This window comes from Culex quinquefasciatus, chromosome 3, assembly GCF_015732765.1.
Source record: "Culex quinquefasciatus strain JHB chromosome 3, VPISU_Cqui_1.0_pri_paternal, whole genome shotgun sequence".
Taxonomy (NCBI): domain Eukaryota; kingdom Metazoa; phylum Arthropoda; class Insecta; order Diptera; family Culicidae; genus Culex; species Culex quinquefasciatus.
Window position 1 is genome coordinate 134,559,285 of NC_051863.1, and position 26,380 is coordinate 134,585,664.

A 26,380-nucleotide genomic window follows, 5' to 3' on the forward strand; every position below is an offset into this window, starting at 1 on the left:
GACCGCATAGACGGGCAGAACACCTGAAGGACCTAAAAGGATCCCAAACTGGTCAAAGTATAAAGAAAATTAATGGAAAAGACTTAATTCTCACCTCAGCTCTGCTTTCATTGAAATTTGCAATGAAAATGTTGTCAACAAGAAATCCATCACCTGTCAGTCTATTTTTTCTGATCACAGTTACCATTTAGATAAAAAGGCTATACCTAAATCCTAAGTTCGACCCTGGGAAAAACTTTTGGCTTAAACCACTTATAACCAGTCATGCAATTTGAACGGAACCCGTTCTGCGTTCGTTCTCTTTCTTCAAAACGAACCGAACCCACCGCGCAAGAGCCATTGATTTTCGTTCCAAAAACAGAACGTCACTTTTTCGTGCCGTTCTCTTCAAAGTTTGGAACGCGTTCTGTGAACCGCCTATAGCCAGAGGCTCTCTATGGCAACTGTTAAACTTAAATAAACATTCAGTAGAATGATTTGTACAGAGCTTAGTTAGCTCGGTGGTAACATGTAAGAACAGTATTCAAAGGAAGTGAGTTCGAATCTCAATTTTTTGAAATATGTTTTTTGTGTACCAACTTTTTGACGACGACTGAAATTACATTTTATGCAAATTAAGGGATACTCCAGCTGGGAGGATTGGGAGTCTAAATGAAACGGTTAAAAAGCAAAAAGAAACCCAACTAAAATGGAAACGAAAACTTATTGCCACAGTGATTTAAAAAAAAAATCAATGCTTTTCTAGTTCAGCAAAAAAGAGATTCGAACTCACTACCTCTGATTACTAAACCTAATTGTTACCACTAAGCTAGCAGTACTGATATGTAAACGGATGATTAACAGTCAATGAAGTTTAGCTAGTCTACTGAGGTCTTATCAAAGGAAAATGTTGAAGTTCTGAACTGGGTTCTCCGTTCGTTTCAAAAAAGCCTACTGAACGAACGTTTCTTAGAGACGAGCGTTCGTTCTCAGAGCTGTTATTTTTCGTGTTGCTGTGTGAACTTGAACGAACGGAGAACCCGTTCAAAAGCATGACTGCTTATAACTAAGCCAGATCTTCTTAGATCGTTCCGCAATGTTCTACAAAGTTGTTCCCCATATAAAAATCTATAAACTGCTCGCCCAGAAAGTTATTTGGATCAATTTTGGATTTTTAGGACAATAAAATGTAAAAAGTGTCGTTTTCCCCATACTAACGGGTCCAAAATCCGATACAAAATTGAAATCGAGTGGGCACCTCGGATTCTTGACCAAATTGGCTGAAATTTTCAGGAGAGCTTCTGGGGACATGAAGCTATGATATTCTGCCCGCCTATGCGGTCTAGCTCAACTTTTTGCTTTTGTGACGCACCCTATTGTGTATACTTCATATCATACAAAATAGTGCGTCGTTTGATTTCCATTGCAAATTTAAAAAAAATGAGTATTTTCGAAAAAAATACGGTAAGGTAAAATTAGTATTTTACAGAAACACAAACTCTAAAAAGTGAAAAGTCAAACAAAAATTCGCTTCGTTTGATACCCATATTGCAAATTATGAAAATTTTAGTACTTTCGAGAAAACACGGTATTTTTTGAAAATTTCAGCATTATCAAAAAAAAAACTCCAATGTAGTGAAAAAAGCATAAAAAAATTCACTTCGTTTGACACCCATATTGCCCATTTTGAAAATTTGAGTATTTTCGAAAAGACACGGTTATTTGTGAAAAAAAATTATTTCCCAAAATAAACCAATAAGGTGATTTTTTTTTTAATATGCAAAATTAAAAATTAAAAAATTTCCCTTCGTTTGATTCTTAGATTGCATATTTTGAAAAAAATACGGTATTTTGTGAAAATTGAAAAAAAAACTATTTTACAAAAAAACAAACTCTAGAAAGTGAAAAAGCCGTTATTCGTCCGCAAACAAAATTTCACTTCGTTTGATACCCATATTGCAAATTATGAAAATTGTAGTACTTTCGAAAAAATACGGTTTTTTTTAGAAAACTAAGTATTTTCAAAAAAACTATAATGGTGTGAAAAAAGCACACACAATTTCGCTTCGTCCAATAAAGTGAAAAAAGCATACACAATTTCGCTTCGTTTGATACCCACGTTGAATATTTTGAAAATTTTTGTATTTTCGAAAAAATACAGTAATTTGTGAAACTTTTTGTATTTTTTAGAAAAACTCTAATAAAGTGAAAAAGCATACCAAATTTTGCTTCGTTTGATACCCATATTGCATATTTTGAAAACTTGAAAAAATACGGTAATTTGTGAAAATTTTAATATTTTCCAGAAAAAAAAAACTCTAATAAAGTTAAAAGCATGCTAAATTTTGCATTGTTTGATACCTGTATTGCAAATTATTAAAATTTGAGTACATTCGAAAAAATACGGTATTTTGTGATAATTTTAGTTTGAACAAAAAAAACTCAAATAAAGTGAAAAAAGCAAACTAAATTTCGCTTCGTTTTACACCCATATTGCAAATTTTGACAATTTGAGTATTTTCGGAAAGATACGGTAATTTGTGAAAATTTTTGTATTTCCCAATAAAAATCTAATAAAAAATGAAAAAGCATACAACATTTCGCTTCGTTTGATACCCATATTGCAAATTATGAAAATTTTAGTACTTTCAAAAAAAATCAAATAAAGTGAAAAAAGCATAAAACATTTCACTATTGCATATTTCCCATACTGCCCATGTTCGCATAAATGTCCCATATGCAAAAACAGCAACCTGAGAAAAACGTATTTGAAGTTAGTCCCACACATAAGGCTATGTGTTAAGTTTTCACGAAAAAACTGGATTTCCTCCTGATTTCTAGAACAAAGTACTGGATGTTATGTGCTTTTCTGAAAGATCACACGATTTTGAACAAAACTGCATCATTAACTCAAAAACGATGAAAATGCATATGGGACATTTATGCGATCAGGGGCAGCATATTGCATATATTGAAAATTTAAGTACACAGCAAAAAAAAGTTGAATTTTGGAATGTTGAAAATTTGGTAGGTTGAATATTACTAATTTTTTTTAGTAATATTACTCAAAAAAAATGTGTAAAAATCTAAACCTGATGAATATTCATCAAATACTGATGATAATTCATCAATTCCTGATGTAATATTACACATTTTTTTGCCACAAGATCTGTCACCATTTCCTGATGAATATTACCATCATTTTTTTTTCTGTGTATTATCGAAAAGATACGGTAATTTGTGAACATTTTCCAGAAAAAAACTCTAATGAAGTGCTGAATTTTGCTTCGTTTGATAACCATATTGCAAATTATAAAAATTTGAGTACATTCTAAAAAATACGGCATTTTGTGAAAATCTTAGTTTTAACAAAAGAAAAAACTTCACATGAACTGAAAAAAAACATACAAAATTTCGCTTCGTTTGAAACTCATATTGCAAATTATGAAAATTTGAGTAAATTTGAAAAAATACGGTATTTTGTGAACAATTTTGTGTACTTTTAAACTTACTAGATTTTTAGCCGTGATCAAAAAGGTGGGCAAACAAATGTAAAAAGTGAAGTTACAAGCCAGAATGTCAATATTTTAAATGTTTTTTGAATAAACCCAAACATGCTAAAAATGATTCTAAACGATGAGGAATGCACTTTTACGAATGAGGAATTCAGCTGATTCACTTTCACTTTTATGAAAATTTTAATGCTTTTTGAAAAAATATTTGTTTTGCCTCTTGATTTTTCGAGCCGATTGACGGGTGACAAAAAATATGAAAATTATTTATATTTTTTTACATAGAATGAATAAAAGTATACCAAAGCTCGATTTCCAATGTGTTCAGCCAAAATATTTTATTGTAAAAGATATGCATTCCTGGAGATTCACGAACCAAACATTCTATACATCAATCGAAAGATCCAAAGAAATACTTTTTAATGAAGGGAAAAGCGACTCATTATGTTAAATTGTCGATTTTCTATCATTTTATTTTAAACATGGGCCGATCTGTAATCTGTTCCGAATATGAGAGAAGAATTTATTATGCGTTTGAAGAATCAGTTCTCAAAATCGAGTTTTTTTTCTTGAATTTTTATCATTTGATCACAAGCAGTTTAAGAAAAAAGTTTTGAATTATTTTTCAAAAATCCTTAAAATGAAACATGAGTAAATGACAAACAAAATAGCAATTCAATTCAATTCGTGTGTGAATTCGTATTTGTGAATAATCAAGTTACAAGGCGTTCATTTAGGTAACAGAGTTTTGGTGTTCCTTTCAGTTATGTTTTACATCGTAATTCAATCGATAACCTTATAATTATGAAATAGACAAGAGTAAGAAAAAGTTTTCAAAAAACTTACAGAAAGGAAAAAATAACCGAGTAACAGTCATCTAAGCTCAAGCATATTGTCCAATAATTCCACAAAATCCCACTCCAAAAATCGGTGATCCAATGAGTAACCTCTTCGAAATAATTCACGCCAGATCAAAATCTCAACCGGGATTAAGACGGCCACATAAAAATCATCCCAGCCTATACGGTTTTTTTCATTCTTTCTTTTCCTTCCGCGAAATGGTCCACATCCACTCACACTTGTCCACAGTTCGCACGGATTGAACCGATTAAGTCTCGCCCCGCCCGTTCATTCGCTCGTTCGGTCACGGTCCCTCAGACATTATGGCTATCTTCCCATGCGGCACCAGCCAACCTGCAGCCATCATCAGGTCCAACTTTTCTCTTTCACCGGACTCCGGCAAAAAAACTCATTCTTCATTATTCTTTCTTTTAAGGCGTGCAAGGTGATAGTAGTGTAGGCCCCTTTTTTATGGCTCATGTTCACGTCGTGAACGCGGAAATAGGCATCTCTTTGAGAAAATCGATAGCGAAACTGGAATTTGTGCGAATCGTCGTTCTATCAGTTGTTGAAAGTTGCTCGCGTGCAATTATTCGCACTGGCAGAAGGGAACGGCTCACCTATGGACTTGAGCTGCTGACGCACCCACATAAATAGTTTTGTAAAGTGTGTTCTGTCAACTTTAAAATAGATTGAATTGCTTGGAGGCTTTCACATACCCACTGTGCGAATCAAGTGGATGAATCAATTATCATCGGTAATGATTACGATCAGCTCAAATTTCAAGGATAGAGTTGTAGTAATCAATTAGACGTTGAAAGTACGATTAACATAATTCAAGATTATGATTTAGAGAAATCAAGAATATAATCGATATTTGCAGTTCTGTTGTTAACCATATTTTTCTTTAATACAGCTCTTGTTCATAAGGATGCACAATTCTCAATATCTAGACATATTAATCATACACAGTAAAAATTGTGTAAATTTGGCAGGTGTAAAATTTGTAGGCGTAATATCTTGAGAAGGGATTTTCTAATCGATTTGGTGTCTTCGGCAAAATTGTAGATTATGATTAGGACTTTTCACCAAAAAATTGGATCGCGGGGCAAAAAAATCAAAGAAATTCAAAATTGTAATGAAAATTGAAATGCATTTTCCTGCGTTTAAAATCATCTTACGCATGTTTGAGATCAATTGAAAATATTTTGAATTTTTGTGAAATTCCGATGTAGGGGCAGGGGGGCAGAATGGACCGCCTAAGGAAAATGCACCAAAAACCATAGAAAAACATAAAAATTTATGAATCCAGTGTAGTAGGCTTATGCTTTGGAATGTTCCCTTCAATGTTGTATACGGGTCATTCCATCTGAAGCGGAACAGCATTTGAAAATTACCCTCTCCGATCTTGCTCAAATTTGGCAGGGCTGTTGATACTATCAAAACATGCAAGAATCCTGAATTTCATCCAAATCGGACCATCTCCTCCATTTTTCTACCCTCCCAAAAAATCGACTTTTTGCCGATTTTTGAGCAAAACCCCTATCTTCAAACGGTGATAACTCAGGAACCACAAATCTTAGAGGGTCGGTCTTAGACTCAATTTTGAAGGAAATTGGACGTAGAATCCATTTCCGTGATCGAAATGTTGATTAATTTATTTTTTCTACCTGTATTGCGCAATTAAAAACTTTAAACGGCCGTATCTCAAAACACCCCAACTTATTTTTTTTATTTGACCTCACCATTGTGTTCCCCGGCCAATTTTACATAAGAATCACTTATCGACAGAAATGAATTTGTTTCGTTAAAGAGATATCGAATTTTAAAGTTTAGTGTTTTCGAGATTACCTACACAGCTAAAAAAGTAGTAATCCAACTGCGTGTAAAAGGCCTAGGTGTAAAATAAATATTGCATTATTTTATGCAATTTTATGTGATTTTACACCCTGAAATATGTAGCCCATCAGTATGGGAAACCTACTTGACCGAAATATTAAGCTCATATATTCGTTTATCCTTACATCTATTCATCGGTCTGATAGTCGAGTGGGCTAAGGCGCCAGTCCTTACTGTTGGTGCTGGGTTTGAATCCCGTCGGTTGCAACTTTTTTTTTGTGTTTGCAAAAATTGTACATGCAGTGTGTAATATTAAGTGTTTATTTTGACGAAGGTGATGTGCATGCTTTTGCATGCGATTTTACCATCGGATTTTTTGCTGTGTACATCAGCTTTATTCGCCGCATCCGCTAGAAGCACACAGGCGGTCCGATCAATAACTGCTACCTGGTCATTTATTGAAATAATATTTCATCATAAATAATCTTTACCAAATTGGGCAAAAATTAACTGTATAACACTGTAGGAAACTGGAAAAAATTAATGAAGTGAATTTATGTGCTAACCCACAGGACAGAGCAATAACGACACACAGCAAAGGGCAGAATTGGATTCCGACGAAGCGAGCAGGAAAATGCAATTAATCTTGTTAGTAACACTGAACAATAAGTGCACGATACATCTATCTATACAGCAATTCTCCACGAAAACAGCATGGAAAAAAACAAAAGTCCTCGGATCGGGCTCAATTTTTTTCTGGGGGTTCCCTGGTTGAAATAATTAGACCCGTATTTTTTTGTTTGGCCATTAGGGTGACCTACGCCGTGTTAGGGTGGTCTGAAAAATGGCAATTTTCATCGATTTTCGCAAAAACCACTTTTTTCGAAAAATCATAACTCCTCGCCATTTTAACCGATTTCAATTGTCTTATACGCAAATGAAAGGTGATAAGTCGGCCTTTCAAAGAAAAATGGTAAGAAGTTTCAAAAATTTAGCCTAACATATGAAAAGGGTGTATGAAACTTTAAAATGCCGTTTTGACGGTGTCTGGACCAAAGAGCCTATGTCTGGAAATAATGTTATTGGATTCCCCGGACATTTTTACATAACATACTAAAAAATGGGAGGAGTTCATTAACAGGATTCCGAGATATGATTTTTTGAAAATAAAATCCGTGTTTTTTTGACGCGCCGCGCGCAAAAACCGGAGAATGACGAAATTGGCAAAAATTCAACTTTTTTCACTAAAACTGCGATAACTTCAAAATTTCAGCGATGACCTATAGATGTTTGGGTACCAAAATTTTCGTGATTAAAAGACGCAACTTTTGGTACCCAGACATGTATAGGTCATCGCTGAAATTTTAAAGTTATCGCTGTTTTAGTGAAAAAAGCTGATTTTTTGCCAATTTCGTCATTCTCCGGTTTTTGCGCGCGGCGCGTCAAAAAACACGGATTTTATTTTCAAAAAATCATATCTCGGAATCCTGTTAATGAACTCCTCCCATTTTTTAGTATGTTATGTAAAAATGTCCGGGGAATCCGATAAAATATTTCCAGACATAGGCTCTTTGTCCAGACACCGCCAAAACGGCATTTAAAAGTTTCATACGCCCTTTCATATGTTAGCCTAGATTTTGAAACTTCTTATTATTTTTCTTTGAAAGGCCAACTTATCACCTTTCATTTGCGTATAAGACAATTGAAATCGGTTAAAATGGCGAGGAGTTATGATTTTTGAAAATGTGGTTTTGCGAAAATCGACGAAAATGGCCATTTTTCAGACCACCCTAACACGCCGTAGGTCACCCTAATGGCCAAACAAAAAAATACGGGTCTAATTATTTCGGCCAGGGAACCCCCAGAAAAATTTTGAGCCCGATCCGAGCACTTTTGTTTTTTTCCATGCTGTTTTCGTGGGGAATTGCTGTATATATATAAAAAATTTCGACGGTTTTGTTCGAACGCGAATCAATGCAACACGGAACGTCGGATCGAGATGCTTTTTGTTGTGTTGGGTTCGTATAAGCTCAAGGAAGGTTCTTACGCTAACTAATTGACACTTTGTCCACTCTGGAACCGATTCCGGAGCATTGGCAAATTGTATGGAGAAAGTTACGTAAACTCATATTTTGATCACAGTAGGCTGAAGCCGAAAACGTCAACAAACGCAGGCAGAACGAAGTTTGTCGGGTTAGGCTTGTTATTGAGTAAAAAATATGAATTAAAATGAATAAAATTTGTTGATACGTTGTACTCTAGTGAAGGACGATCACAAGGAGTAGGAAAAGGATTTCTGGAAAGTATAAAACAGAAAAATGTAAGAAAATCATAAATTTGATCTGCTGCAAAGCGGCTAATTCCCCAAATTTAGTTGCGATGATTTCGACACCGTCCGAACAACAGTTTTTTTTCTTCTTTCATTCTTGGATTCTTGGAACACAATAAGGCTGCTGTCCTCACGCATGAGGATTTTTTTTAAATTAAATGTACCTTGACCAAAATCATCTTTTAATCAAATGGAGCTGGCTCACAATATAAAAATTGATTCAATATGATCAATCTTTTAAACCATAAATCAGATTTGCCAAATTATGGTAAAGTGTCAATAATAAACTTTAATAATAATAAAAATAATAATAATAAAGCAGGTTTTGGGGTTTTTGCTGAATGGCACTATTTTGCTACCGCCCATGATAAAGGCCCTAGTCATGGACTCGGAGATACTCTAAAACGGTTAGTAACACGTAAAAAAACGGTGCATTCAAAATAACCCAATAAATATTTCTTTCACAAAAATAGATTGATCAAAGTAGGGGAACAGCATCTAATTCCAGCGTTCCTCTAATGTTGCTATATCAGCGCTTTGGCATTCAATTACAGCTGATTAAAAGCGTTTTCAACTAAAATCGAGTGATAAATAGCTCAATAAGAAGTGAACAAGCAAATTTCTATCAAAAGTTTTGCAAAATTTGTTGTTTGAATAGTGAAAATGAGCAAATTGGACGAAACTAGGAGCAAGGACTTAACCTGCCAAACATACGAGAATTTCCCCTATTAGCCATTTGAATAAATATTTGCGTAAAATTATAAAAAATATAAATTAAATTAATCATCTCCCAGAACACCAGGTATCAGTTATTGTTCAGCCCGCCTGTGTGCTTCTAGCAGATGCGGCGAATGAAGCTGATGTAGGTAATCTCGAAAACACTAAACTTTAAAATTCGATATCTCTGGAACGAAACATATTCATTTCTGTCGATAGGTGATTCTTATGTAAAATTGGCCGGGGAATACGATGGTGAGGTCAAATAAAAAAAATAAGTTGGGGTGTTTTGAGATACGGCCGTTTAAAGTTTTCAATTGCGCAATATAGGTAGAAAAAATAAATTAATCAACATTTCGATCACGGAAATGGATTCTTAGTCCAATTTCCTTCAAAATTGAGTCTAAGACCGACCCTCTAAGATTTGTGGTTCCTGAGTTATCACCGTTTGAAGATAGGGCAGGGTGACCACTCAAATTCCATATTCAAATTCCCGACTTTTTCCCGACTTTTTTCCAGACTTTTCCAGAATGCTCAAAAAATAGGCATTTCTTTTTTAAAGAATGATTTTAAACAAAAAACTTTCTATAAGAAAAGTCAATATTAACCACCGAAAAAAAAATCTCAATGAATTTAAAAAAAAAAACCAAATGTAGGTATTTTTTGTAAATACAGAAACTAAACAACAAATAAAGAAAACTTCAAAAATTTCATTATAATGATTCATAGTAGAAACACAAACAATTAGTCTTTGAAAAAATAATCAAAAGTTCAACAATACTTATAACTTCCATGGTATTTTTTAAATTGGCAAACGTATAGTTTTTGATATTTTTGTTTAACTTCATCATCATTTTAAATCAAAGAATGATTAAAACATAATTGCTGTTATTACTCATTAAAAGGATTTAGAAAAATCTCAAGAAATTAAAAAAAAATGTTTTTGCCAAGTTCCCTTTTTGATTTTGTAATTTTTGATATTGATTATTTTAATCAATGTTAATTTATCGGTATGGTATGCAGTATTTAAGTGTTTTTTTTTCAATGAAAAATCAGTTTGATATGATTTTATGTTTTCCCACTTATTTTAAGAAAAATGTTTGAAGAGGCAATTTTTTAAACAATTAAGCAATAACTCAAAATTTCTTGGATTATTTTTTTTTGCAATTTCAATATTTTCTTTATGTTTTCAAAACGTTAAAAAAAGTTTTTCAATTTTGGATTTTATTCGATATTTAAGTTTTCCGCAAACTGAAAATCAAGCTTTATCTATGGTAGGTAATTTACCCATACTCACAAAAAAAATTCAAGGGCAACATTTGGAAAAAAAAATATTTTAAATTACTTAATAAATTTAGTTAAACAATTACAAATATTTACCCAAAGAATCCATTGCCAAACTCAAGTTTAAATATTCAATTATGTGACAAAATAAAATAGAACCATAATTCTAAGCTGGCCATTAGGCTCTATTTTTATATTACTTTTTCATTAACTTTACCTCTTGTTTTATGAACAAAAAATAATAGCGATCATTTGATTCATAAAAAAGACTCCAATATTCATAAAAATTTTGAATGTCTTAAACAGCTTTTCCATACTCAAATATATTGGAATAGTAAAAAGAACCTTAAATTTAAAGTAAGTTACTATAGCAGAAATGAGTGAATTCAATTTGAAAATTGTACAAAATATTACAAAAATATTCAAGAGTTAAAAAATAATTTTCGAACAAGTATGCTCAGAATTCCCGACTTTTCCCGACTTTTTTACAAAAAATCATAAATTCCCGACTTTTTCCCGATTTTTGGCGGATTTTGGCGAATTCCCGACTTTTTCCCGACTTTCCCGATTTCCCGACTTGAGTGGCCACCCTGATAGGGGTTTTGCTCAAAAATCGGCAAAGAGTCGATTTTTTGGGAGGGTACAAAAATGGAGGGGATGGTCCGATTTGGATGAAATTCGGGAATCTTGCATGTTTTGATAGTATCAACAGCTCTGCCAAATTTGAGCAGGATCGGAGAGGGTAATTTTCAAATTTGCACTTTTTCGTGCACAGTTGAGATGGAATGACCAATATGCATTTTCATCGTTTTTGAGTTATTTATGCAGTTTTGTTAAAAATCGTGTGATCTTTCAGAAAAGCTTATAACATCCAGTACTTTGTTCTAGCAATCAGGAGGAAATCCAGATTTTTCGTGAAAACTGAACACGTAGCCTTATGTGTGGGACAAACTTGCCTTGCGTTTTTCTCAGCTTGCTGTTTTTGCATTAGGACATTTATGCGAACATGGGCAGTATACTACATAAAATTGCACAACATATTGCAAAATCTTTTTTACACGCCGACCTTTTACACGTATCTGGATTACTACTTTATTTGCTGTTATCTGGAGGACTTGCTTAGGGAGCGTTCTTTTATTACGTAACGCAAAATTTGGGATTTTTGACCCCCCTCCCCCCCCTTTGTAACAAATCGTAACAGATGAGCCATCCCCCCTACCCCCCCTGTAACGCGTAACGCAAGGTCTTTTTGCTAATTTTTATGAGTGCTTATATGAAAATTTTGCGTTACGTAACAGAATTTTTCAGCACACCCCCCCTCCCCCAATTTTCGTAACATTTCGTAACAGACACCGACACCCCCTCCCCCCCCTAACTGCGTTACGTAATAAAAGAACGCTCCCTTAGTTACGGCAAGCAAAAGTTTTGACCTATCAGATGTTCTTTAAAATTTGAAGCTCTTTACTCATCAATAGACTGAACAAAATTGCCAATTCATATGTCTACTCGTTAGCTTCTTGGGCAATAAATTTCCGCACAAATCGCCCATTCACTGTGCAATACCTCTTCCGTTCCCAATATTTCCTCATCTTTAGTTCTAATGCCATTTGTTGGTAAATCGACCGGCAATAATAGTGCTCGCAGCCTTAACGATCGAAGGTGGCAAACCGCGCCGTAACTAGAATCTATGTCAGCTTACTTCTATTGCGTGTGTACCTGTGACTAGCTTGCTTGACAAACAATCCCGCGAGAGACACACCTGCCTCAGAGTAGAAGGAGGATGGAAAGGGTTCACCACGCGCGACATTAGTCCGATGCCAGTGGGAGCACCACACAATCTGTGGCGAAACTACATACTGCTGACGCGATGATCGGTTGGAATACATTATCTCCAACCTTCGCCCGACGACGAGACGTTCTCTCTCCATATGGATTGGGTGGTATCAATCGATATGTAGGTGGCTTTTACTTCTCCTTATTTCGCGCCGTCCGTCACCAAATCCAATTCCGGGCCCCACCATCAGGTCGCATCGCGATTTCGCGCCCCGTCGAACGGAACCCATTGATCGACGACGACGACGAGGGGTCCGAAAAAACCAGTAGGTTGCGCTTGATTTGAGCCGTCGTTCGACGACGTGACGCCATGCTCAGCTGCACCCCAAAAATAAAAACACAGAGCTTAGCTTCATTTGGAAACGACGACGACATTCGTACTATCTCTCTTCTACCTTCTGCCGAAGTCGTTTCCACCCTCGGAGGCACGTGCTATAATTATGCATAATTTGCATCTAGTTTCAGAGTTTTATCGCACCGATGATTATTCCGTCTCTCCTCCGCGCTTTCATTTACCCACTTTTACACGCTTGACTTCCTTCCGAAAGGAGAAGCTTTCTGTTGTGTTTATACCTCTCACAGCTGCGACTATCTTGACGATCGAGCGACACTTGCAAATGAGGCTACGGACGGAAGTGCAACCAAGTGTCATTGATTTACTGCTGGTGCTGGTGGAGCTACAGGCTGCTTTCAAGTTTCAAATTACCTTCTCCGCCCGAGCTAACGGCATCGAGCGTGAAACTTTTCGATTGGGTTATCGATTGGTATTGAGCAATTCCAGCCCGAAACAGGAATTTTTCAGGTACTTTTTTCTCGACCCTCTCCGATTTCAATGAAACTTTGTAGACATGTTATCCTACGCTTATATAAGCCATTTTTGTGTATATGGAGCCAGTTCCACTCGATAATTACATTTGAGAAGGGCGTAAGTGTTTTAAATATTTTTGTAATTCGGAATTTAAAAATTTCTGTATCTCGAAGCCGTTGCATCGTATCAAAAAGTGGTCAGAGACAAACTTGTAGGAAATTTGACGGGCTTTCGGAAAAAAATACACTGAAAGAAAAAAACACTCTACTTTTACGAGATTTTTCGATTTTCAAGTTTAAAAGTCAAATTTGAGGGGGAGCCCACGATTTTTTTTCGTTCAAAATTTTTGTGAAGATAGCCTAAGATGTTACAAAAAGACTCAAGAAAAATGCAGGATGGAGCATCTCACCTAAAAAAATACAAAAATCATTTACTGAAACTGTTTTTTTGAAAAGTGCTCTAAACATCATAATTTTCAAAAACCGATAGTGGGAATCAATTCTCCAGACAATTTTACATAAAAGTCTCCATATTGACTACTGTCCTAAGTCCAATCCTTGTGAAGTTACAGCGGTTTTAAAAATAAAAATGTTGAAAAAATAGGGTTTTTGTTGGTTTTTTGCAATTTCTATATGACAGACTTAATTTTTCAGTCTCGAAAATATTTTTGCCGGAAAGCTCGTCCAATTTCCCATAAGATTGTCTTTGACCACTTTTCAAAATAACTCGTTTTTTTGATGATTTAAGCTAATTTACTATCCAGGTTACTATATTACACTGAAAAAATATTATGTTTTCAGTTATGAGCAATGTAATTAGCTTATATCTGTAAGCCCATACATCCAATTGAAATGTGGTCAAAGACAAACTTATGGGAAATTGGACGAGCTTTCCGGCAAAAATATATTCGAGACTGAAAAATCAAGTCTTTCATATAGAAAATGCAAAAAACCCTCAAAAAACCGTTTTTTTTCAACATTTTTTTATTTAAAACCGCTGTAACTTCACAAGGATTGGACTTAGGTCAGTAGTCAATATGGAGACTTTTATGTAAAATTGTCTGGAAAATCGATTCCCACTATCGGTTTTTGAAAATTTTGGCGTTTAAAGCACTTTCCAAAAAAACAGTTTCAGTAAATGATTTTTGTATTTTTTTAGGTGAGTTGCTCCATCCTGCATTTTTCTTGAGTCTTTTTGTAACATCTTAGGCTATCTTCACAAAAATTTTGAACGAAAAAAAATCGTGGGCTCCACCTCAAATTTGACTTTTAAGCTTAAAAATCGAAAAATCTCGTAACAGTAGAGTGTTTTTTTCTTTCAGTGTATTTTTTTTGGAAAGCCCGTCAAATTTCCTACAAGTTTGTCTCTGACCACTTTTTGATACGATGCAACGGCTTCGAGATACAGAAATTTTTAAATTCCGAATTACAAAAATATTTAAAACACTTACGCCCTTCTCAAATGTCATTATCGAGTGAAACTGGCTCCATATACACAAAAATGGCTTATATAAGCGTAGGATAACATGTCTACAAAGTTTCATTGAAATCGGAGAGGGTCGGGTACAACCGTTTCCCTATTTGGCATGGAATTGCTCTATTACATTCTCTCTTGAAGAAATAGCTTCGGCTAGAAAAATTTAAAATTTTAAGCTGGATGTTTTGTTCAAATGCAATTTAAACAACCTAACAAAATAAATAAACAAATAATTTGACTGTGGGATTTTGGATTAGCGGTTTGTTCATGCATACATAACCCATACTAATTTGAGAACACTCAAGACTTTTTATAATGTTTAAGAATCGAAACAGAACAATTTTTCTTTATTATGTGTACCGTAAAACGGGGTGACTTTGATAGCCGGGGTGACTTTGATAGGTTCGAGATTTTTCCGCAAAATGAAGAGTACAATTAAAATACGTACGGAATGGTTTAAAATTTTGAAAAGTTTAAAATGTTAGTTAACTATTTTTTTTTTTTACTGTGAACAGACACGGACCACTGCGACACTTGCGTATCTATTGTAGTATGATCTGTTCTCAGGTTTTCTGTTTTGCTGCTGTTACAGCCTGCCGAACGATCGTCTTCCGTAGCGCTATTGTTTGAGCGAGACAGTATTTTGACGAATTATTCGAGCAGTTGTCCCCTCTCATTCCCCAGACCAATCCCCCAATACCATGCCACACGAGCACGAGAGACCGATCCGAGGACGTGGAGATGAGCGAGATTGAGGGGAAACCTCGTTTATTTTTGACCCATCTAGAGATCGTTACCGATCATATAGCCCACTCTTCAGCTCGAATTTTGCCTGAGAGCATGTGACCGAGTCGAAAGTAGCATTTGAAGCTCTTCTCTGCGTATTGTTACAGAGTTCTTCAACGCTCAGACTCAGTCGCCAACAGATCGTCCGAGAGATTGGATGGGATGGGTTTTGGGGAGGCTTGGGACTTGACAAAGTCAATTCCCGCAGCAGCCGAAATCCCCCCTCGACCGCCACCTTCCCCTTTTGCCTCGCCAGATGGGATTCAAGCCATCGACCTTCCGCTTACAAAGCGAAACCCGTACCACTACACCACGGGAGCTCGGCACTATAGTTAACTATAGTTAAGAAAATGTTGATGAAAGTAATTATTTTTAACTTCTCAAAGTGTCATGATTTTCTCAATGAACATGATTTTGAATCGTTAAACGGAATGCATTTTCGGATTCATTGGACAATTTTCCACTAGGAGAAGGTTAAATAAGTTTATAAATATTAAATATATGTGTCTTTGAAACACAATTTGAAAAAATCTCCATATTCATAGGCAATTTCAGTTGAACAAATTTCCTGTAAAATGTGAAAACGATAATTTTATACACAAAACCAGTTTAAAAAAAAATTCAGACAAAATTACGACTTTTTAACAATTTTACCTAAAATTTAAATGTTTTTTTGATAAAAAGCTTATAAACTTAGTTAACTAAATATAAACATTGATTTTTTCTTTAAAACTATATCAGCTACTTTAGTGATGGTACATTTAACGTACAAATAAAGTTTGAACATCTTAAATATGATTTTAACAAGAAAAACTATGACTATCAAAGTCACCCCGGAATTTAAACTAAGAATTTTTAACGTAACTATTTTTCTAAACACTATTAAAAAAAAACTTTTTTCCAAAATAGTGCATGGACTTTGTGTGGCCTACCCCAGTACATGTTTTAAAAATAATAATCTTGAGAAAAACCTTACCTGTTGGAAAATATTCCAAAAACAAATTGAAATCCTATCAAAGTCACCCCGGTTTACGGCACCGTAAACTGTTACGTTGTGGTCTTGGCTCACGAATTTGGATAAGGTAAAAGGTTTTCATAGATAAAACCTAGAGTTTTCATGTGTCCTATAAACATATGAAACACAATAGCTTATAGGACTTAAAAAAAACACTAGTAACATCGAAGAGGATTTAAATCTAGAGTTTTTTATATCTAATAATATTTAAATTTAAATTCAGTAATTCAACTGAAATGATTTCATTACATTTCACTAGTTAAGTGAAAGAACTTTATGTAAAATATTTTGAGAAAAAAGGTGCAGGTGATTATGTTTAAGACATTACCAATATGACAAAGAACTTTGTTAGACAACAAACAAATATGTATGATCGTGATTTTGATCATTTTTAAATGGTTCGCTATGTAGTATTTCTGATAGAATTGAGTCAAATTCGTTTGAGATATGCTAATTGTTTTGCTTCATGAACTCCTTCTGAAATTATCGATGATCAGAGGACACTCCGACGAATTAGTTTCAGGTTTCATATTTTTTGGCGCTAACCGTATTGCAGAATGAAGTTCACATCATCTATGATTCGGACGTGCCGATAAACGAATTTTAGGTATCGCGCGAACAAATACAGTCCATACTCGATTATCCGAAGTTTCGATTATCCGAAGTTCGATTATCCGAAGGTTTGTATGAGACTTCGGATAATCGTATCACGAACAAAAAAAACATATTTTTTTCATTATAAACAATAAATTCGTCAAATTTGAATGTTTGATTGCCTGTAAAATTAAAAAAAATTCAACATTTCATCATCGCCATTTTGGCCGCCATCTTGGATTTAAACATTCTTAATCACTTTAGCGTTATAAAGCTCATCGTAATCGTAATTCGATTATCCGAAGTGAAATTTTGCCAAGGCCTTAGGATAATCGAGTTTGAACTGTATTTATGTTTTAACATGTATTTTCGCAGCGGTTGCTAACATTTAACCTCAAAACTGATAAAACAACAACCTTGAACAACCATCGTTCCATAAGTGTCTCCACACCGGAACATCCCTGAGGGCTCAATAGATGACATTCCAAGTAGTGGCTAATTTCGTCAAAGTATCAATTTTTAGATTGAAATATTAAAAAAAATCAACAGGCAAACATTTAAAAAAAAACAGAGACAAAAAGTTTTCAAATTTTTAAATTATTAAATTCTTGAATGCTGCTCATATTCCTGAATTCTCAAAACAAAATTTAGAAAATAGATTCAAAAAATTTAAAATTCGAAGATTCCTTGAATTTTTAATGTCACCAAGACACCAGAGACCCAAACTTTGGGTAAAGTAAAAATTTCGCTATTCGATTATCCGTAGTCAAATTTTAGCGAGGACTTCGGATAACCGAAATTAGAAATTTCGAATTGAAGTTTTTGAATTCTTGTATTTTTGAGCCGCTGAATTTTCAAATTTTTATTATATTTTTTGCATTTTTATTGTTGTTTTTTTTTATTAATGTATTATGGAATTCCTTAAGTTCAAAATGTTTGGATTTCAAAATTTTTCCTTTGATTTTTTTAAATTTTACAATTTGTAAGTTATTTTTTTGAATTATGATTTTTTTCTGCATTGTCGAATACAGTCGACTCTCTGGCTGTCAACCTTCTCGATATCAATATTGCTCCATCTGTCATTTAATTTGCAATCCCTTCAAAAAGCATGCTTTGATTTTTCGTTCTATAATTTGATACCTCCTGCTCTTGACGGTCCCTTCAATTTCGGCGCACTGTATTTGTGTATGATTTGCAAATATTTAAATTTCTAAATTATCGATATTATAAATTTAATGTTTTTGAATATTTTTATTCTTAGAATTTAAAAATATCATTATTTTTTTATATTTGAAAATTTTTGACGGAAAATTACATTTTTATTGTACTGGAAAACCTCTGTTGTAGAATGTATTTATCTGAGCAAAAAACTCCTCTTAATTTTCGACTTTTAAAGATACTGGATTTTCAATATTATTATATCAAATACCGTAAAACGGGGTGACTTTGATAGGTTTGCGATTTTTTCGCAAAATGAAGAGTACAAATAAAATACGTACGGAATGGTTTAGAAACATACTGACCGTGGCAGAGAAGTATTCAAAGTACCTCAAAAAAAACTTTTCAAAAAAAAATTAAAAGTTTCAAAAGTTAGTTAACTGTAGTTAAGAAAATGTTGATGAAAGTCATTATTTTAAACTTCTCAATGTTTCATGTTTTTCTCAATGAACATGATTTTGAATCGGAAAACGGAATGCATTTTTGGATTCTTTGGACAATTTTCCACTAGGAGAAGGTTAAATAAGTTTGTAAATAATAAATAATGTGTTTTTGAAACACAATTAAAAAAAATCTCCCAATGTATAGGCAATTTCAGTTGAACAAATTTAATGTAATATGTAAAAACTAGTGATTCGTGCTTCGAATTCAGTATGATATGCAATTTAAATCGATAGTTTTATAAACAAAACTAGTTTTAACAAATTTCAGGCAAAATTCCGACTTTTTAACAATGTTACCAAAAATTTAGATGTATTTTGTTAAAAAGCTTATAAACTTAGTTAACTAAATATAAACATTGATTTTTTTTCTTAAAAACTATCACCTACTTTAGTGATAGTAAATTAAACGTACAAATAAAGTTTGAACATCTTAAATATGATTTTAACAAGATAAACTATGACTATCAAAGTCACCCCGGAATTAAAACTAAGAATTTTTAACGTAACTATTTTTCTAAACATTATTGAAAAAACTTTTTTTCCGAAATAGTGCATGGACTTTGTGTGGTCTACCCCAATACATGTTTTAAAAATAATAATCTTGAGAAAAACCTTACCTGTTGGAAAATATTCTGAAAACAAATTGAAATCCTATCAAAGTCACCCCGGTTTACGGTACTAGAAAATTTAAAATTATAACATGTTTTGAATAACATAAAAATGAGGTAAGATAAATGTACCTACAACAACTAGAGCAAGAAATTTTTCGAAAACCAATTATTGTTGCTCAACACGACCTTCACAGTACTTTGTGGTTATGTTTGAGGAACATTTTCAACTATCCCTGGAGCATTATTCTCCCCACCTATTAGGTTTTACACCGTGACGTCATTTGACAGCTCGTGTGCACTGTTTACATGGTCTTCGTCGATTGTCGACGAATTTCCCCGAACAAAATCGACGACCGCATCGAACTGTGCTAAGTCCATGTAAACAGTGCACTGCTTTCTAACCTCCAAATCGAGTCGGCGTAAAACCTAATTTGAAGTTCACGAGTGCACTTCTGTGCGTGTGTAAAGCGTCATGAAAAATAAATGGAAAATGTCACGACATGACAAGGTAATTACCACTGCAGACAAAAAGAAAACCTTAGTCCACGGTGACATAAAACACTACTACATCTTCACCATCAGAATAACTACCAAAATTTCCTAGTTCAATTTTGTCATTCATCAAGTTCGAGTTCGTAAATAATTCACTTCGACGATGACTAATCCGTCCCATGTGCGTTATCGAACGCATACGCGCTCTCTTGACCGGCATTATCGGACGATAAACAATATTCTCGGTAGTATGTGCGGCGCGGCGATACCAAGGTCCACTCATAGCGGTGGGAGGGAAAGACCATGAATCAACACAACAAATCAATACTCTCATGCCACACCACACGCGACTTTTTGGCATCGGTTCAAATGTCAACATTTGGACACACAACAACACAACACACCATCTCTCTTCAGGGCGAAAAGGCCTGGAAAGAGAGGAATCCTCTGCCGTATTCATACACCATTAGTTTGTTCCAGGTCATCGAACGGCAAATTCGAGCACCACAATGCCAACTCACAATGGCAATCTCAACCAACATATGGAGTGAAACGAAAACATAGGTTTTGCCTGGAAGAGACTTCTTTTGGGGAAGCTTGTTGAGTCACGGTGGTGAGGACTGAAGATTACAATCTGTTTGCTGACTCTTGCAGTAGCAGTAGATAGAGTCACCCATCCCACGCAGAGCACAGGGAGAGTCGTTACACAGGTAATATCGTATTACCTCCAAAGAACAGTGCGTAGTCGTAGTTTTGTTTATCGAAATTGATACATGAGTCGAGGGAGGTTTCCCAAATCTTCAAAATTCAAGGGGAAACAAATTGAAGAAGCTCTAGAGTCTACATAATCTAGCTTATCCACCGTGCTCGAACCTCTAGTACGTGTTCTAAGTTATCCCATGTTTTCTGTGGACCTGTAACGCACACAGCTATAGATTTGGTGCATTTCTACACAGTCGCTCTCTCGTATTACTGCTGCTAACTGTGGTAGATCGTCGTCGTGGTGAACGAATTCGTCTGCGCCGCAAATACCGACGTTGGATGATTCATATGGATTTCGTTTTCTTCCCTACTCTTGGTGTATCGCACACACACTCCCAGCAGGGGTACGTTCGTACACGGGGCAGATAATTCCTCCTTCTGTTCGATCCCTTGGATCACCGCACAATTGCTGGCGGCAGCCCACCGTATTTACCGTAATTTCAGCAAATCGCCTCCTAATCCAATAACTGCTGGAACGCGTTCGTCACTTGCACCGGCTCCGGATGAAGCTCTGGAATCCAACACGAAGGAGGTCAAATTCTTTTTTGGAAAAATGCCACAACACTTCACTTCACAGCCAGTCGGCACAACGAACTGAACTGGCACCAACTCCCGTACTCGTCGTAGCCGGGAGAGGGCTCTGCTCGGATGGTTTCTCTCTCTTGGCTCTCCCGTCATCGTCGAAACGGCAAAAACAGCAAATATTTTTTCGGGTGTCGATGATATGCTGAACCTATACCGACACACACACATGTGCGGACGGAACAGAAATTTGGAATTGGGTGTGCACAGTCGGTCACATGTGGTGCCTTTTTTTTTTGGCAAACTTGAGCAAACACAAGTTGAAGGACTTCCAATTGGATGTTTGAAACGATGAAAGGAAAATGTTGCTTTCTAATTTAATTCTTTGACGAGTTGTACTGTCGAACTGTACCCGGACTATTAATGAATCATTGAGTGATGTACAGCCACGGCAGTTTGAGGTGTGGTTTCCACCGCAGTTGGCGCATTTTACTATCAGGATTGCCTTGTTGCGATGAGAAAGTCTTTGCAGGATGTACCTTTCCTGCATTATAAGGTAAAAAAATCATGGGATGTTCCCATATGTTTACTGAGCTCCAATCCTTAATACAATCTTGATTGATTGCGACAGGATCGGACAGGACAATTTTTGGAGGGTTAATGAATTTTCACGATTTCGCGAAACGCGTGAAATCCGTAAAATGTGGTTCTATCCGTGATAACCCGTGAAATATTGATATTTTTCTGAATCTTATACATATAATTTTTCCGTGAAGAAATACATTTTTTATGTCTAACTTTTAAAATGTAAATTGATCTTTCAAAAATCGTGAAATAAGCATTTATTTATTGTATCACTTAAATAATCTATACATATGAAAAATCGATATTGATCCATCTTTATAGAAATTTTTAAACTAGGGAATAAAAACAATTGAAAATATTTGTACTGACCGTAACAATACAAACAAAATTTAATCCAAATCATTGATGAATGCCTTTAGGACCATCCATAAACCACGTGGACACTTTAGGGGGTATGGCGATTGTCCACGATCCATACAAAAAAGATTTTTTTATATGGACAATTGTCCACGAAGGGGGGGGGGGGGTAACAGATTCCCAAAAAAGTGTCCACGTGGTTTATGGATGGTCCCTTATTCATAAAATCAATTGCAAAAGCATCTAGTTTTGTAAAAAAACCCTATAAAAAGCTTTGTAAAGGTAAATTTTCCAATATTTGCCCGAGAGGTCTAGAGAAAATGTATTATTTTAGACATCCGAGCCGGAGTTATGGTTTACTAAAATGTTTTAATTGTGTAACTTTTAACTTTTAAAGCACTCTAAATCGGACCGAATTGAACTAATCCGGCATTTCTATACTCATACATTTGGTCAGATTTTGATCCTGGGCCGAAAAGAATACATCTCGGGTGAGTTTTCAAAAAGCCGTAAGAGCCACCGTGACCTCGAACACTAATATTCGTTTATCTCCAAATTGCAACAAAATTTCATTTATTTTTAGTTAGGGGCACTTGAAAGACGTGTAGATGAACAATCTTAAGCATTTTTGAAATTGGTTTTAAGTAAGTACGTCGAATACCGAGGCAAAAAAGGCTTTGTTTTCCATTGGCTCTTACGGCATTTTGAAAACTAATCCGAGACATGAAGGTAGGTCTAGGAGGTGTGTTTAGGAAAATTATTTTGCGTGTGATTAAATAGCCTTTTCATCAGTGAGGAAGACAAAAGCCTTAATAAATATATCGAATAAAAAATCAAGCTGTATAAAGTAGATTCACTAGACAAGAGTTTTTGATGTTGTTATGGTTTATTATTGTTTGTTTTGAATTAAATAGCTGTGAAATGCTAAAAAGATACGAATGAGACTCATTTTTATGTAAAACCTTAAGTCGTCTGTGTCACCTACGTCAATTAGTCGTCTAACAACGGAACAGTTTATTATTATTATGCCTCGTTTTGACCATATTTGAAAAAGTGGCAATAAAGCCATTTCAAGTATTCCGAGAAAACGACCAAACGAGTACGTTATCAAATCTTCATCGAAGCAATTTTCCTTTTAGACTAGTTTATCAGCCATTTTCCCATCGACAGTAGTCTGAACACTTTTAATAACCAAATTTTATTTTTTTTTTCTTTAAAAAAAAGTTATTTAATCCACCTAAAGGTGGTTGGTGCCTTCCACACATTCATATAGTATATTTGGTAGTATTTACAAAATTGTTTTTATCAGAACAGCAATTTTTAATATTTTTTTTTCTACAATTCCAATAGGCTTTGCATTGGAATTTGGTTTTTATTAAACAAAATCACTGTACAATTAAAAGTTGTTTGATTCCCCATCTAACGATGGGTCGCATAATTGATCCGGACGACTTTTGCTCTGTAGGCCTACATGACGGCACTTTTTGGTCTCAATTCTTACATGTTCGAAATTCTCGGGAAATTCCACGTTAGTTTGAGGTATTGGAGTTATAAATTTGATTTAAAAAATAATTAAATAAAACATTTTTGAAAAAAAAAGTTAGATCTTGTTTACCCTGTGAACAATACGTCAAATACTGTATCAAGTAGGCGAATACCTGTTTTACCCCTAATCCGAAAATTTGGTAAACATTATTTTAATTTAATTCATTTTAAATGGAATTTTTTCCAGTCAAATTTACATCTCCAATACTTCAAACTTACGTGGAATTTCCCGATGAATCCGAATATTTCTAAATTGAGACCAAAAAGTGCCGTCTTTTTGGCCTACAGGTCAAAAACTAACGTTATACATTGTTTGTTTTCGTTTTCGTTTCGTTTTACGGAGCAAGGTGGGGGACGCGGCCTCAAGTCAGTCCAAGTCCGGTTTCTTGTGGAAAAAAGGGTAGTGGCCGAACTAGTATTGCATACAAAATGAACACCACCGGAAGATATAGGGGATCGGGAGGGGGAAGGTGAAAGAAAATTAGTGTAGGTGTGAGTTGTAAGAACTTGGATGACTTGAGCAGTTTCGGTAATCTAAGTTTAACGCTGAATAAAGGTAATCTGAAATTATGATTCAAAGTAAAAAGGCCCGGAGAAATTAAATTATGAGTTAATTAAATAAGAAAATGTAACTAATCGCAGATTTATACAAAGGAAACCTATGATGTATTTCAAATTTAAAGGAAATTAAAAAAAAATACTGGAAAACAAAAGATGAAAACTAACTTGTCTAAGGAATATGTCGCGTCCGTCAGTAGTATTGCCGTACGTTACAACTAGAAGCAGATCTGTTAATGAAATAGTACACTCCGACCAGTTCAACTGATCTTTTAAGTCCAATTATTCATTTACGGAAAACTAACATGAATTAACAACCTAAACTAAACTGTCTGAAAGTAACTTGAATCTCAAATCCCCGAAATTTTAATTGCAAAGCCAAACATTCCTTTACCTTGTTTTTAAACCTGACTTGCCGCTTCCAAAACCAATAAACATAAATGAACTGTTCATACTCTTCATTAAGAAGACTATTTCGTGCCTTCCATTTCATTAGGGCACAGAAGCTCTGCAAACAAGATTGTATCCCTATCATACCTAATATAAACTGTCAATTGAGTGAAAGAGATGAACTCCTGTTCACAAAACTCTTGTGTCCCTTTGAAATGTTAGGCTCCATTTGATCGTCAAAACTCCAGTAAATCCTCGATTCGCAACAATGGTCGATACAAGCATAATCCGAGAACCGTTAGTTCAACAGATTAACGAATTTTGTCCGATATCATTTCATTATTGATTGATCGAGACTGTATGGATGTTTTGACAATTCCGTATGGTTAGTATATCACTTAAATTGTTATCAGAGATTCTGATAGCATCACTTAACTCGTTTACACAGAACTGTCGGCCTGGAATTATTAAACAATCTAAAGTTACAAAAAAACTAGTTATTCTGAGTGCCTTGCAACAAACTTTTTTATTAAAATACCAGATCCTAACCTAACACCCTCATTAAGATATGAAAAAATCACGCTTCTGTTTTTGTGATTAATTAAATTATTTAATATAATCCCACAATGCCTAGAAAAGACCTCTCTTACTGTAAGCGTTGTTTGCTTTATGAATTTCTACCTAAGCTAACGATGTATCAAAAAGATTTAAACCTGTTCCTACCAGATTTTATAAACAAGAATATTGAGATGCAAATAAAAAAAAACAATATCTTGAAATTTTACATAGTATAAATGTTGTGATTTCTATCAACACAAGTATATAAATATAAAATAAATGTGTGATATATATCAACATCGGAAACCATCTTTGCAAATAGCCCTGAAACGACGGCAACGTGTGGCTCCATCTCCAGGGACTAACGTTATACAATGTTTGTTATAGAAAAAACGTAAAACTATGAGAAAAACTGCGATTGGCCAAAAAGTTTATACCGGTCCTAACTTTTGACCTATAGGAGTATGTGTGTTGCAAAAAGATATTAAGGTTAAAAAAAACAATTTTTAACAGTAATTTGCAAAAGCTATGACAAAAATTAAAACCAATCTTGGCTGTTTATGGAACATTTTAAAGGGCTTCAAAAGTCCTTTCGAATGCAACTTTAAAATTTTAAGATTTTTTATGTTTTTTGGACCTCAAACTTCAATGCCCGTTTTACCCCACTTCCATTTGTCATGTATGGACAAACAAACGCTGAAAGTTTCATTCAAATCGAAGCACTTCGATACGAATTCTAGAACAAATTGAGCAAAATTTACAAATACTGCCTCTTAAGTGCTTATAACTCTTGATAGTGTTACCGGTTCTTGGATGTTTTAGGCTCATTTGAAAGGTTTTTCATTTATATAACTAACAACGGGTCGCATGACGGACCCGGGCACCATTTTCATCTAAAGATCTAAGATCCGGCCCTCCAAAAAGTGTATAAATAACACTTAAGTGCTAATAACTTTTGATAGAGAGCTTCGATAGTTTGGCTCGTTGGAAAGGTATTTCAAAATACCTTTCCAAAAATGTATAACAAGACGCGTTCTCTTACAAAACAACCTTTTTTACAATCTTCCTGATTTTGGCCAAAATCGTCATGCTAAATTTTTTGAAGTACCTACTTACTCTTCTAAACTTCATAATATTAACTAGAGTTTTATTGGACCCCAAGACGGACCAATGAGACCAAAACGGTCCAGCCAGTCCGGAGATACTCGAGTTCACTGGCAGACATACACACGCACAGACATTTGCTCAGAATTTGATTACGAGTTGCCAACAGTATGTATACGTGAGATGGGTCTGAAGGTCGAATTAGGAAGTTCATTTTTCGAGA

The 26,380-nt window shown here is 34.8% G+C and overlaps 1 protein-coding gene across 7 annotated transcripts in view; it reads right to left on the minus strand.

Moving 5' to 3' along the window:
• The window catches only part of LOC6036222 (microtubule-associated protein RP/EB family member 1), a 45,803-nt gene that overhangs the window by 18,264 nt on the left and 1,159 nt on the right, over nucleotides 1-26,380 (minus strand). The window contains exon 1 of one of the 7 annotated variants that reach the window (XM_038262328.1): nucleotides 20,972-21,125. The exons of the other annotated variants lie outside the window; for them this stretch is intronic. The gene's annotated coding sequence lies outside the window, so the exon portion shown is untranslated. Of the gene's footprint in view, nucleotides 1-20,971; nucleotides 21,126-26,380 lie in introns of those variants that run through there. 7 annotated transcript variants of the gene reach the window in all.